General features: G+C 32.8%; 1 pseudogene; it reads right to left on the bottom strand.

Annotated features, from left to right (window-relative positions):
• Nucleotides 1–404: 404 nt before the first annotated feature.
• LOC128173688 (neurogenic locus notch homolog protein 2-like) overlaps nucleotides 405–12,905 on the bottom strand; it is a 44,342-nt pseudogene continuing 31,841 nt past the window's right edge.

Consider the following 12,905-nt stretch of genomic DNA (forward strand, 5'->3'; position numbering starts at 1 on the left):
TTGCGAACGAGTAGCACGGCGAGGATGTATGTCCACACAGGTGAGACCGCTACAGCAAAGTACTTTGAACTGTTTAGAGGTATGTGCCTTATATAGGGGTTGTAGGGACAGCAGTGATGAAAAAGAAATATGGCAGTGCCTGTTTACGAGCAGTGTTCAGCTTTAAAAAGCCTTGGGTTAGCGACGGGTTGTACCGAATTCAAAATTGTTTATATTTTAGTTTACACAATTTTAAATGTTATATTATCTGCACAGAGCAATCAAAATAAGTTCTGGTTTCAAAATGTCTTCAATGATTTCAAATCTAAAAGACTCCATTAGAAAAAAGTTATCTAAAATTTTGTTGTGTAAATAATTACCATGCCCTAATTAATGTTCTATTATAAGAAAACACAATATACCATAAATGTAATTTATTGCCACCACAGTAATTAAACAGAAAAAAACCCGATACGTACTGATCAAAGTTATTTACAAAATGTTGAATTAAATATATAAAGGTACATTAACAAGCTTCACAGTTATATACAATGTAAGTAGCATTATAAATAAGCCAGACATGTAACATTAAAAGCAAAAACATATAGAGGTATAAATAGGGCAACAGCTGTAGAATTTTAACTTGAAGCGATTTGAAAAGTCACATTAAATAGGAACAGATAATCAATTCTTCAGGATGCGCAAACATATACATGTATCTGAAGTCGGCAACAATTCAGCTTAGTCATCGGCTTTAATAAATATTAGACAGGGACGCCAAACACATCAACCTCACAAAAAGTGAGACCATCAGTTGTCTTGGAGATCTTAACGAATCTTCCTTGTGGTGACGTCGAACAGTCGATGACGACCAGCTGTGACGCATTACCGGGACCAGCAAAGAAACCACAATGAGTGTTTAAATCTGATTCTGTCAGCCCTACAGTGACGGTAACATCACGTAGCAGGAACGACATATCTAAATAAAAGTCAAATAACAGGTGTAAACTATATGCCGTTATCTTTTGTTTTATAGGCCTAATTGTCATAAAAATATGCGCAATATATTAATATATAAATATAACACAGGAAAAACCTTACCAAAGAGTTTCCCCTAGATTACACTTCCCTGTAATTGTTTAATTTTTATTGTTTTGCATGATTAACTCATACAAAAAGGCTCATATTAAGCAAAATATGATTATTTTGTTTTTAACGTAAAAAGAAATGGTTGAAATTGTCTGTGATAATTGTTCAAGAAAAATGTGATCAATAAGAATGATTAAAGTTTGACGAGATCGTGCTTTGGCGATTCTAATATTGTTACGGGTCATAATTACAATGAATGTACCTAATATTGACAAATACATTTGTTGAAAGTTATTATATGTTAAGCAGCTTAATTGTAGGATGTGGCAGGAATAAGTATGCTAATTCATTTTCTTTAGCGGGTTAAGTTTTTTTCTGCAATGATGGCTACCTTAAGAACCTGCATGAATCTCAAAAAAGATTTTATATTATGACACATACATATTTACATCTATCTTTTAACCAATTAATAAATTGATTGTAAAAAGTTGGTAAAATCCACTTAAGTGCTGTTAATGTACATTATGTACATCAGTACGTTATCTAAAAGTAACAGCGAGATCGTCTCCCATTGGAATTTGAGTCTGACGTCATCTTGATTGTTTTGTGTAGTCCGTGGTATTACGTAGGTTGCTGTACATGTAGGTTTCGACCAATCGATGAACATGTGCGTGTAAATTTCAGTATTGTTGTTTCTATAGAGTTATGAATTTACTATTAGTTTTAATATAGGGAAAAATACTTGGTGGATGTAAATATATTATTATCGTTGTAAATCCTTGATATTACGTGCTACTTTCAACTATCTTGATGACTACGGAAAACTTTATAATGTCGTAGACTTTTGTTACTCTAAGCAGTCTAATTGAGGCCCCACTATGCATTTGCCCATTAGTAATCACTCTATCATATTCTCTGTGGTGACTTTACGTCAAGTTTCTATGTGAAAGCTCACTGCATAATCCTCGTCTTGACTTATTTTCTCCTCTTTGACTTACTTCCTGTATACTACACAAATAAATAATCCATGTTTATTACAAAGAAACGAAATGCATTAACTGGATTGCTTAAGTCAAGGGTTAAGGTCATAATTACAATGAATGTACCTAATATTGACAAATACATTTGTTGAAAGTTATAATATGTTAAGCAGCTTAATTGTAGGATGTGGCAGGAATAAGTATGCTAATTCATTTTCTTTAGCGGGTTAAGTTTTTTTCTGCAATGATGGCTACCTTCTTGTTACTCTAAGCAGTCTAATTGAGCCCCCACTATGCATTTGCCCTATAGTAATCACTCTATCATATTCTCTGCGGTGACTTTACGTCAAGTTTCAATGTGAAAGCTCACTGCATAATCCTCGTCTTGACTTATTTTCTCCTCTTTGACTTACTTCCTGTATACTACACAAATAAATAATCCATGTTTATAACAAAGAAACGAAATGCATTAACTGGATTGCTTAAGTCAAGGGTTAAGGTCATAATTCAAGACATATCTCATCAAACGAATAAATATTAAATGATTCCCGTTTCATCTGAATAAATTGCATCTTTCACAGGTATGTATATTTTGTTTTTAAAAATCGTCCAAATGTGTTGTATAACTATTAATATTTTGGGATCAGCACACCATAGTCCCAATTTATAAACGGAAAATCAAACCAGGCAACGTCTAGATCTCTATATTCAGATCTTATGTATATAGCTGCAGGAATGAACAACTGTCAAGTAATGCAAGCGTATTAAAAAATTGCACTGCTTAAAATGATAATTTCACTAAGTACCGGGTATTATTAACGGTACAAAATGTAGAAAACGAACGCCGATATTAGAGGAAAAATAAAACATAACATAAAATCCACAACGTTATTGGTCCAATTAAAAGAAGCTACTTTTTGGTAAAATGATATTTACAATAGCAGGACATGTTTGCAAATAGAAGATGCAACAAGACTTCGTAAAGATGATCATGGATTTCGTCAGTGGTACTTGTATATAAACACTTTGAAAATAGTAAGATTTTATATAATACGAACAATTTAGATATCCATGTACTCTCTTGTATTCCTACGCCAGAGTTTAATAGTCTCGTTCAACGAAAAGCTCGGCTGTCTCCGTAAATCTTCGACAAACAGAGAGGCTCTCTTGCTTGTCGGAGATTATTGGAGACAGCTAAGCGTATGGTTGAACGAGACTGGAGTTCAATATCAATATTGCTTTGATCCATACACTTTTTAGAATTGTTTCGATTGTTAATACATAGTTTGAAAATTACACAACATGATTCATATGGGGTTTCTCTTAATTCTTGTCTGAAAAGTCTAATTATAAAAAAAGTGCGTAATTTAAAAAAAAAACTAGACACTAATTGCCACGCAAGATAAGTTAATTTTAAAATAAATGATAATCGATAAAATCAACTCCCGTCAGTACTTTGATTTATCTTACTATCCTACTGCCTGTAATTCCGGCCCCTTGTACATGTATATTTTGAATACACATGTACCGTCTGCTTTCTGATCGGGGTTTACTTTTTGTGTCCACTATGGGTTTACTTTTGGTTTACTCTAGTAAACCCGGAGTAATCCCAGAAAGTAAACCCAGGGTTTAGTTGGGGTTTACCTTCTGTTTGGTTTGGTCTGATCGATACTGTAGGATGGGAATAAAGGTGTATCATTCTAACCGTATATAGTCAATAAATATAACTGATGAGTACAGTGGTAACAACGTTATTGTTGACAAGCCAATCGTGTTAATTAGTTCGTGTAACGTGGGTGATCGTTCGTGTAACGTGCGGGATCGTGCGTGTATCAGGAAAAATAGTTTGCGTTTTTTACCGTGCGTGTTCGTGCGTGATCGTGCGGTTTTTTCGTTTTGTAACTTTTTTTACAGAATGTCAGGATTTATTCTTAAAACAACGAGAAGTATTTTTTGTAAAACAATGTGAATTTTAAACTTTTTTTATAGAAAAAACATTGACAGTTGTTAGCATTCATTCTCTCTTTTGTGGTTTAATACATTCATCAAGTATTTCCACAGCTAATTCAATCCTTTGTTCGTCGAGTTAGTTTTTCATAATGTTATAGTCAGCCTATATCAAGCATCCATTGTGTCTTGACACATAATTTTAATCATATTAGCAAGAGCGACACGTTGAATGAAAGCGGTCAAGCTTACCCACTCCTCTGTTTTAAGGTCAGACGACACGTTCCTCAATTTTAGATAACTTTTTCCAGGAATTTGTTAATGGTTTACTACTACTTTGACAAGCTTTCTTGCAAAAAATTAGGGTACCTTACCAGGCATTTCTGCAAAATACTAGAGTATGCAATTTCCTATATAATCTTCTTGAAAATACACTTGAATTGCTGTTATAAAAATAAATCATTATAACTATATTTCCGCCGGGGCGGGGCTTTGAACTCACGACCTCTAAAACCTATAAGCTTCTGGCAGTGAGCGACCACGGTTCTAACCATTCGTCCATCTACACATATAACCAGATCCAAGTAAATTTTGATCATTTTTAAAGTAATTATAAAATTAATATTTTTTATTGGAACTCTTTATTACGAGGAGATACAAAAAAGATTCTCGAGGAACGTGTCGTCTGACCTTAAACTAAACGATTATCCCCAACGTTTTTCTTTCAAATGAGAATACGATACGCATTGTGTAAACATCTGTTTGAAAAAAATTTTTATAGACGCTTTAAAATTCAGAATACACTGGCGTCGGAAGCAAATTGAAAGTGGGGGGGCTAGACTAATCATCAAAAATATTGAGAAAAAAAGTAATTCTCCAAATCGTGGAAATCCTAATCCGTGGGGGGGGGGGGGGGGGGGGGGGGGGGGAGTAGACCTATACTTTCAAAAAAATAACTTATCCAAAATTTTTTTTTTCCAAAATCAAAACATCATGAAATTCCTAATCCGTGGGGGGGGGGGGGGGGGGGGGGGGGCTGAATCCAACTTCTCAATCTTTCAAGGTAAATTTAGGAACAATAATCTTTCCTGCGAGAAAAAGTGGGGGGGCTGGACCCTCTGTAATACTATGTTTTTAATGGTTATGTATAACTTTGCAAAAAAAGTGGGGGGGCTAAGCCCCCCCTAGCCCCCCCGGTTCCGACGCCTATGGAATAAATAGAAATAAATCAAATATGTACTTTAAATAATGAAAATATTCTATGTGTAAAATCGAAATTCTATGGAACAAGGTAACAAATTTACCTCTATCCCGCATAATTAAATCGTACGTAAGGGACCTGGATTACATAAACAGTCAACTCGTATGCAAATAAATTTATATAGTTTATCCAGTATCTTCAATTCATTTACACTTAAGTTATTATTCGTTATAGAGACAAAAAATAAATTTGTGTATGAATCATATATTCTTTTTTGTATGGATGTGTAAATTGTTTACTCGTAAAATATAAAACAGTGCATTGCTACTGTACATGCCGCTTTTCAATGAAAAACAAACAAAAAGCAATACAAATTAAAGCAATACGTTTTCTTAATTCTAATCTTAAAAATTGATTTTGATTTTGCGTGTTTAATGGTGAAGAATCGTTCGGTTGCGTGTTTAATCGTTTTTGTTCGTGTGTCGTGAAAATTCAGTAAGTTAGTGATCGTCCGTGTATCGTGCGTGATCGTTCGTGTATCGTGAGTGATCGTTCGTGTATCAGAATCGTGCGTGTCGTTTGTCAACAATAACGTTGCTACCACTGTATATGTTATTGATCCCCCCTTAAAAAAATTCTGCAACTCTAACAGACACCAACGATCGTATCTGGATAAATCGTTTATAAATTCTTTAAAGTTAGAAAAATTGATATTGTTTATATTTTTTTAAAAGAAAAATTGTCATTTTTACCAGTTAATATTAAAACCACCATTTATATTTCATTAAAATTTTGACCATTATGTTAAATATGAATGTTCGGATTTTTTGTTGTTTTTTTCTTCTTGTTTTTTTTTTTTGGTTTTTAGCTCACCTGAGCTGAAAGCTCAAGTGAGCTTTTCTAATCACCATTTGTCCGTCGTCCGTCTGTCCGTCCGTCCGTCTTTTCACATTTTAAACTTCTTCTCTAAAACCACTTCGTCAATTATAGCCAAAGTTGGCACAAAGCATCCCTTTAGAAAGGTGATTATAAATTGCAGAAATGAAAGACCGATCTTTATTTAAAACGAAAAAAACCTCGAAACTGTAGAAAAAGGGGGTGCATTTTAAAAAAATCTTCTTCTCAAGAACTATTGAAGCAAATTCAACGTAATTTTGCTAAAATAATCCTTATGGAAAGGAAATCATAAATTGCAAAAAATTATTGGCGAACTCTGTTTCAATTTTGAGTAATTAACGAAAATAAAAATAAAGAGATAATCGCTGTCAATCAGTTTATAACTTCGGGTACGGTATTCCATATCGAAAACGAAAGTTCATTGTGTAAGGCAGCCAAGTTTGAATGTTGACGCATGGTAAACGGGTCAAACTGACAAAGATGTATTTGCTTGTTGTGCAACAGTTTACATGCGAAGGAATACTTGAAACATGCTAAATATATTTGTGCCAATTTAGTGAAGTCAATTGAGATTCAATCTTTCGATGCGTTGACCATTTCACTCATGACCGTGGTTTTACATTGTTTTGAATTTCGTTTATGCTTTTTAACTTGAGAGGAAATATTGCCTGTATTTTGGGATTTTATGTATTAAATCAAATATAGACTTCGGTAAATCAGACAGTTAATATTTCACCTGCGCAAAATTAGCATAATTTGATGCACTAACAGCATATCATATTATAAATACTATACATTTTATTGGTAATTCGGTACGATCTCTGCGTTATAGTTGATTATGATACAACGTGTTTTGTTAAGATGCTCTGCATTTTCAGTCTAAACGGAGATTGTTTTTGCTGCTAGAAATATATAGGTATATATATATATATATATATATATATATATATATATATATATATATATATATATATATATATATTATGAAAAATAAATTGTGCTCTTTCTTTGTTTTAGTGCATGTTTCTTCTGTTTTAATTGTTTATTTACATTTTTCTTTTTACTAATCATTTTCAGCTGAGTCAAGTTTCGAATTATAAGCAAGATACAGAGCTTTGCTCCCAGAACTGAGGTCATGCTTTTGTTCATTCTGAATAGGAAATATCAAGTTTAAAAATCTTAAGTTGAATGTAATTAACTCATGTGAACAAAAAATTGACTCAAACCAAGCAGAATTGTGAGTTCTTTATCTTGCTTATAATTCTACGATTGACGCTGAAATTTTGATTTGTCACCTCACTAAACGTTAAATACTTGTACAGAAAAAAATAAAAGGATAATATGCTATAACAACTTTTTGGGGCCACCTTCTTATGCGATGAATCTACACCAACTTTGGTGGTTATTCAGACACAATTGAATTAAAACGATCTCTTTAAAACAGTTTAAAACATTTCTGTTACGGGAATAAACCTATTATCGCTATTCTTAAGAAAAAATTACAGCGGAAAATCATCTTGATTTGTGGCCATTTTTTAATGTGATCTTGAATAAAGATGAAAATAAAGTGTGGGCCTTAGTAAAATAGAGCGATCTGCCTTTTAATACATTGCAGTCTGAGGCTCATTGGTGTGTGTGTGTGGGGGGGGGGGGAGAACCCCTTCCCCTCCACCCAGTTCCGACGCCTATGCATTGATTATACATGTAATAGCTCTTTGACATATTACATGACAACATTTTCATTCGAGTGCATTCATCGATCAAGTGAGTAAGGTTATAAAACATAGCATGAGTTCACGCCTTGTAAACAACAATCGTTTATAATGTGGAAGACCAATTGAATATTTGAATGTTTTTAATTGAGCACCTTGAGGTACACTTTTCCTCTTTCACATATAGGAATCTTTTTTAATAAAATACAATAACTAGCAAGTACAATGTAGTTGAAGATGAATATGTTCCTATGTGCATATTCTCATATATAATTTGATCGTTTTATAAAGTGAAGGGGCAGAACTGAAATAAAGAGAATTGGAAGTTAAGAGTGTACCCCTACCAAAATGTTGTTTTCTATCTTGCATAGAATCTTATTTTTTGCAAAAAAAAAAAAAAAAAAAAAAAAAGGGTTTAATGTCATAGAATAAGTGTAGAAAATAAGTTCAAAATTTGGATACAGTTTATTTTATGGTATTCTTTTTTTGTTTTTCTACCGAGGGGCCATATGGCACAATATCCTTTGCACACCTATATAAAGCCATTGTTACTCAGGTGAGCGATGTGGCCCCATGGGCCTCTTGTTTTTATTTGTGTGTTGAAAAAGAAAATTTATCTTGGGGGAACTAATGTCATTTTAACTATTATTTACTTATCTATATGACAATTTTTCAAAAGGTTTTTGTGCATCTAACCGATATCCCATTTCATAATTCCAAAGAAAATTCAGCTCTAGGAGTTTTTGGAACCATTTCTTTTGTAAAAAAAAAAAAAAAAAAAGACCCACCTTTTTTACCCCAAGGGTTAAAATAAAATTTCAATGACCTTATACATCAACAGGACGCCTCCAATTATATGCCAGGAGTTGGTTTGGCCTATGCATAAACTAGTTAACTTATTGAAACCACATTTTTTTGAAAACAAAACAAACGTCACTTTTCAGCATTTAATTAACCCCTTGGCCGAAAATTAAATTTCCGAAACCTTATTGCACATCTATAGGACACCCTAATCATGATTAAGATAGATACTGTGTAAAATAAAAGAGGAATTTAAAGAGTTTTGGATATAACAAAATAGTAAATCAATATTTTGGGGGCTTCATTCAATCGAAGCTATGAACCAATTAACTAGAATTTAAACAACATTTTCCTCTACATTTGCTATACTTCGATTCTGTAATGTTGTTGTTAGATACGCTTACCTGTGTTTAACTGTATATTCCTTTGTTAAGTATTCTGATAGTTGTGATGTTATACATATATAAGGTATAGACATAAAAAGCAAAATCAAGACTGGCAATGTTGTTACTTTTTACACTTACTCTCTCTATTGAGTATTCTGACAGTTGTGATGTTATACACAGCCTGTAGATCCACCCTCCACCAGGGATTGCTGTCGCCAACAGCTGTGTTTGTACACTTGTCTTCAACATTATCTGTTCCTCTATTGCCATCCACTGCATACGTGGCGTTATTTCATTAAATGTTGTTGACTGTGTGGCAGGTTTACCTAATGCGATGTTCGGCAGAACTGTCAACGAATTTACGATAAATAATAATATTTGCGTGGTAAACATATGAGGATACCATTGACTACAATAAAGAAATAGCTGTGACAGTTGATATTAAACTGAACTGTAAATGTAATATCTAAGCAATTTATTGTCACATTGGGCCCATATATTGAATAGTACGACGACGACTGTTTGGCATATTTACCTAATGCGAAGGTCGGAAGAACTATCGACAATTATACAGAGAAAAATGTCGATGTCTAGTAATTACGTAACGAAAATACAATACAATTTAAATATGGAACGAAGAAACAGTTTGTTAATCAAAAAAGAAGCCGATCTGCAAAATTTTGTTTCATTTCATTTCTTTGGAGATATTCAGCTATAGACTTAATATGAAGTCTTTCAGAAATGACTTCATATTAAATATGATTTTAGACATTATTAAAATACACATACAAAATTATTTAGCATCAAAACTATGTCAACATCTATTCTACAATTTACTGGCATTAGAGTGAAAACTTTATGAATCTGGGTTTTTTTTAATGGAGGGTAATCGTGTTCAAATATCCAGATATGTAAACTTGTTAATCCGAATATGCAATCATGTTGTTGTGTGAGCCTGAGTATGAATGAGTGTAATTTTGATCATGTCACCTATAAAACACAGGAATAAACACTTTAGAGTTGACCGCGCAGGCCTTCAATCGAATGTTTCCTACAGATGCTTAATTGCAGCTGTAAAATGCTGTCTGTTATTTACATGTAACCTGCCACTATAATACACACTTTCCATCTGTAGTCTCTGCATTTGTATATCAGTTTTCCGAAATAGCATGGCTGACATGTTACAAATCAACAAATGTAAAGTCTTCAAGTTTGTCGAATATTGACATGATCATATTTGGAAACAGTGACGTCAACGATAGGAGGCTAGGTGCAGGTAAAGGCATGCTGTTATCGCCGAAATGGGGACAGAATAAATAAAATAAATTATATATTAGGTAGGCCTATAATTGGTATTATCTCTGGATAACATCCTTTCTTGGGAAGTATGGTTTTTCGGAAAAATAAATTATGAGCTTGGTGTACATTTTGACAAGAGAATGTATAAAAAAATGCGAGTAAAGAATTCGATCGGCTTCAGATATCTTCTAAGAACTAGAAAAAACTACATATAATGACTTTGTTTGAATATACATGTATATAGATATAAAAACATGCAACAAATTGTTAAAGTCTAGAGCTAGGTTGAATTAAGAAAATATCTCCAAAAGCTTCTAATCGCTACCACAAAGTTCGGACAAGACCCCTCCCCCTGGAAAAATTACACGGAGTCGGCCAACTAGTCAATTAAATAACTTAGTTGCAAGGTACTCGACAAGAAAAACAAAATATTTAAAGACATTGGTTTTAAATTTTGATTACTATGAGAAATAATAAGGAAACCCCCTCTTTGAAAAATAAATAAAAATTCTAAAGTTAAGGTTAACTGTCGTGATATTAAAAATGTGTATGAATTATTTTTAAAAATTATTCATTTTGCATTGTTAGCGATACATAGGGAAAAAGCGTATTTTGCTGGTGAATATTGGCATTTTTTTTTATTTCAAGCAATTATTACAGGAAAAGAGTATGACGTTCTGAATGTCAGTTCGATACAGACTCACTTATTGATGGTTTTTGATAAAAAATTTCCGGAGAGCTATTATAATACAACTTTACAGCCACTTGTGAACATGAACTGTTTACAATAAAGCAGCTACTTAATTTTGAAAAATATCGTCAAAACAGTATATATTTTAAAATATCTCATAATTAAAACTCTACCAGTTCATATACGCTCTAATTCATCTGACCAATACCGTTCCATACTTTTAGAATACCAATTTCCGAAGAAAACAAAATCATCATTACAGAAACGTAAACATGCTAGTAGTAGTATACCCTGGCTTTTAGCTGAAATTAACTAATATAAAACTTTTATAAAACCCTGACTCTTTTTTTTTTTTTTTTTTTACAGTTTTAGATTCTTTTATTATCTATCTTTCACTTGCACAATAAAATCATTTTGATATTTAAAAAGTATAAATACATGTATAGTTACATAACGTTTTCAGCGAAAATTTACCAAGTCTTTGCAAGTCGTTTAGTTTTAACTAATTCAGAAAAAAAACAAAAAAAAACAATAAAAGAAAAACTGTCAATGTAACAGCAAACCGGGTTTTAATTTTGTGTGAACAGTATCCATAATCCATTTGTCCATACTAAATTGATACAAACTACTTATCCAGAAAAATGGGGTACTCTATATGCAACGTTTTTGCCAAAAGTGACCAAGTTAAACAGCTGATATTTTTTTTATAATCCCAGCAATTTGCATACCTCTGATATATGTTTAAAAAGAACAACTTCCTATCTTAATCAAAGAACTGAAAGTACTGATAGACGGAGGAGGCATTTCGGGGGAAATTAAACTAATAAAAATTTATATGATTTTTTTATTTAAGGAAAAACAGCGCGCATACTGCTTATCATGTTGGAATATTTGCGAAGCGGTTTATTATTATGGCAGTTTAAGGTCGCGAGGATATTTTTCAGGTTGACATCAGAGTTAGGTAGATAATATTAAAATAATTAGTGTTGTTCTCTTATTTTAACCTTATAAGCTTGTTATATTACTACTTTTTGCATCACAAAACAACATGGGAAACTGTACATGTTATTAAATGTATACAATCGAACTTAAAAAATACAATGCAAACTATTTATGTACACATTTCTTTTCTTGTGTATATTAAATTTAAGTCGATATTATTTCCTGTGTATAGTGATTTGCAAACCCAAGGTAGAAAACGCCATAGCCTAGAGGTTTCCACACCTGTTCAAGACAAAAGATAAACTCTAAATTGCAAACTACTTTGTCTAACTGTACAACACCCCCCCCCCCCTCTCCTTTTTGATCTTACAGAAGGGGTTTCTTGATTAATGAGTGTCGTCGATCTATATGTTCTCTTATTATGATCGTGATGAGAGAGAGAAAGAGAGCGTTTAAGGCGTAATTTTACGTACGTTCATTTGAAATATACTAATATAATATATTCATAAAATTAGTATCCACAAAAGAATATAGTATAATGTGATTTAATCCAGCATGCAGTTTCAGTCCGAGTCCACGTTTAACCCCTGTTAATCAAATCAACACGCGAGATGCAACACGTATTCCTTCCAAGATAAGGGAAAACAGTTTCGTTCTAATAGTTTTCATTTCAAGTAAGGAGAACAGACGTATGCCTAACAATAAAGTATTCTACACTGTTTGTGATGTTTGATTCCAAGTAAAGGGAAAGGAAGCATGCCTAACAATGAAGTATATGTATTCTACACTGTTTGTGATGTTTGATTTCTAGCAAAGAGAAAAAAAGTATTTATAACAATGAAGTACATGTATTATACACTGTTTGATCTAAAGATTGATATAATGTGTTTGTGAAGTAAAGTTCGTATACTTCTTTTTTCTCAACAGAATTCACTCACTCTCTCTCTCTCACTCTCTCTCTCTCTTTTTCTCTCTCTCTCT

This window comes from Crassostrea angulata, chromosome 2 (assembly GCF_025612915.1).
Source record: "Crassostrea angulata isolate pt1a10 chromosome 2, ASM2561291v2, whole genome shotgun sequence".
In the NCBI taxonomy this organism is placed as follows: Eukaryota; Metazoa; Mollusca; class Bivalvia; order Ostreida; family Ostreidae; genus Magallana; species Magallana angulata.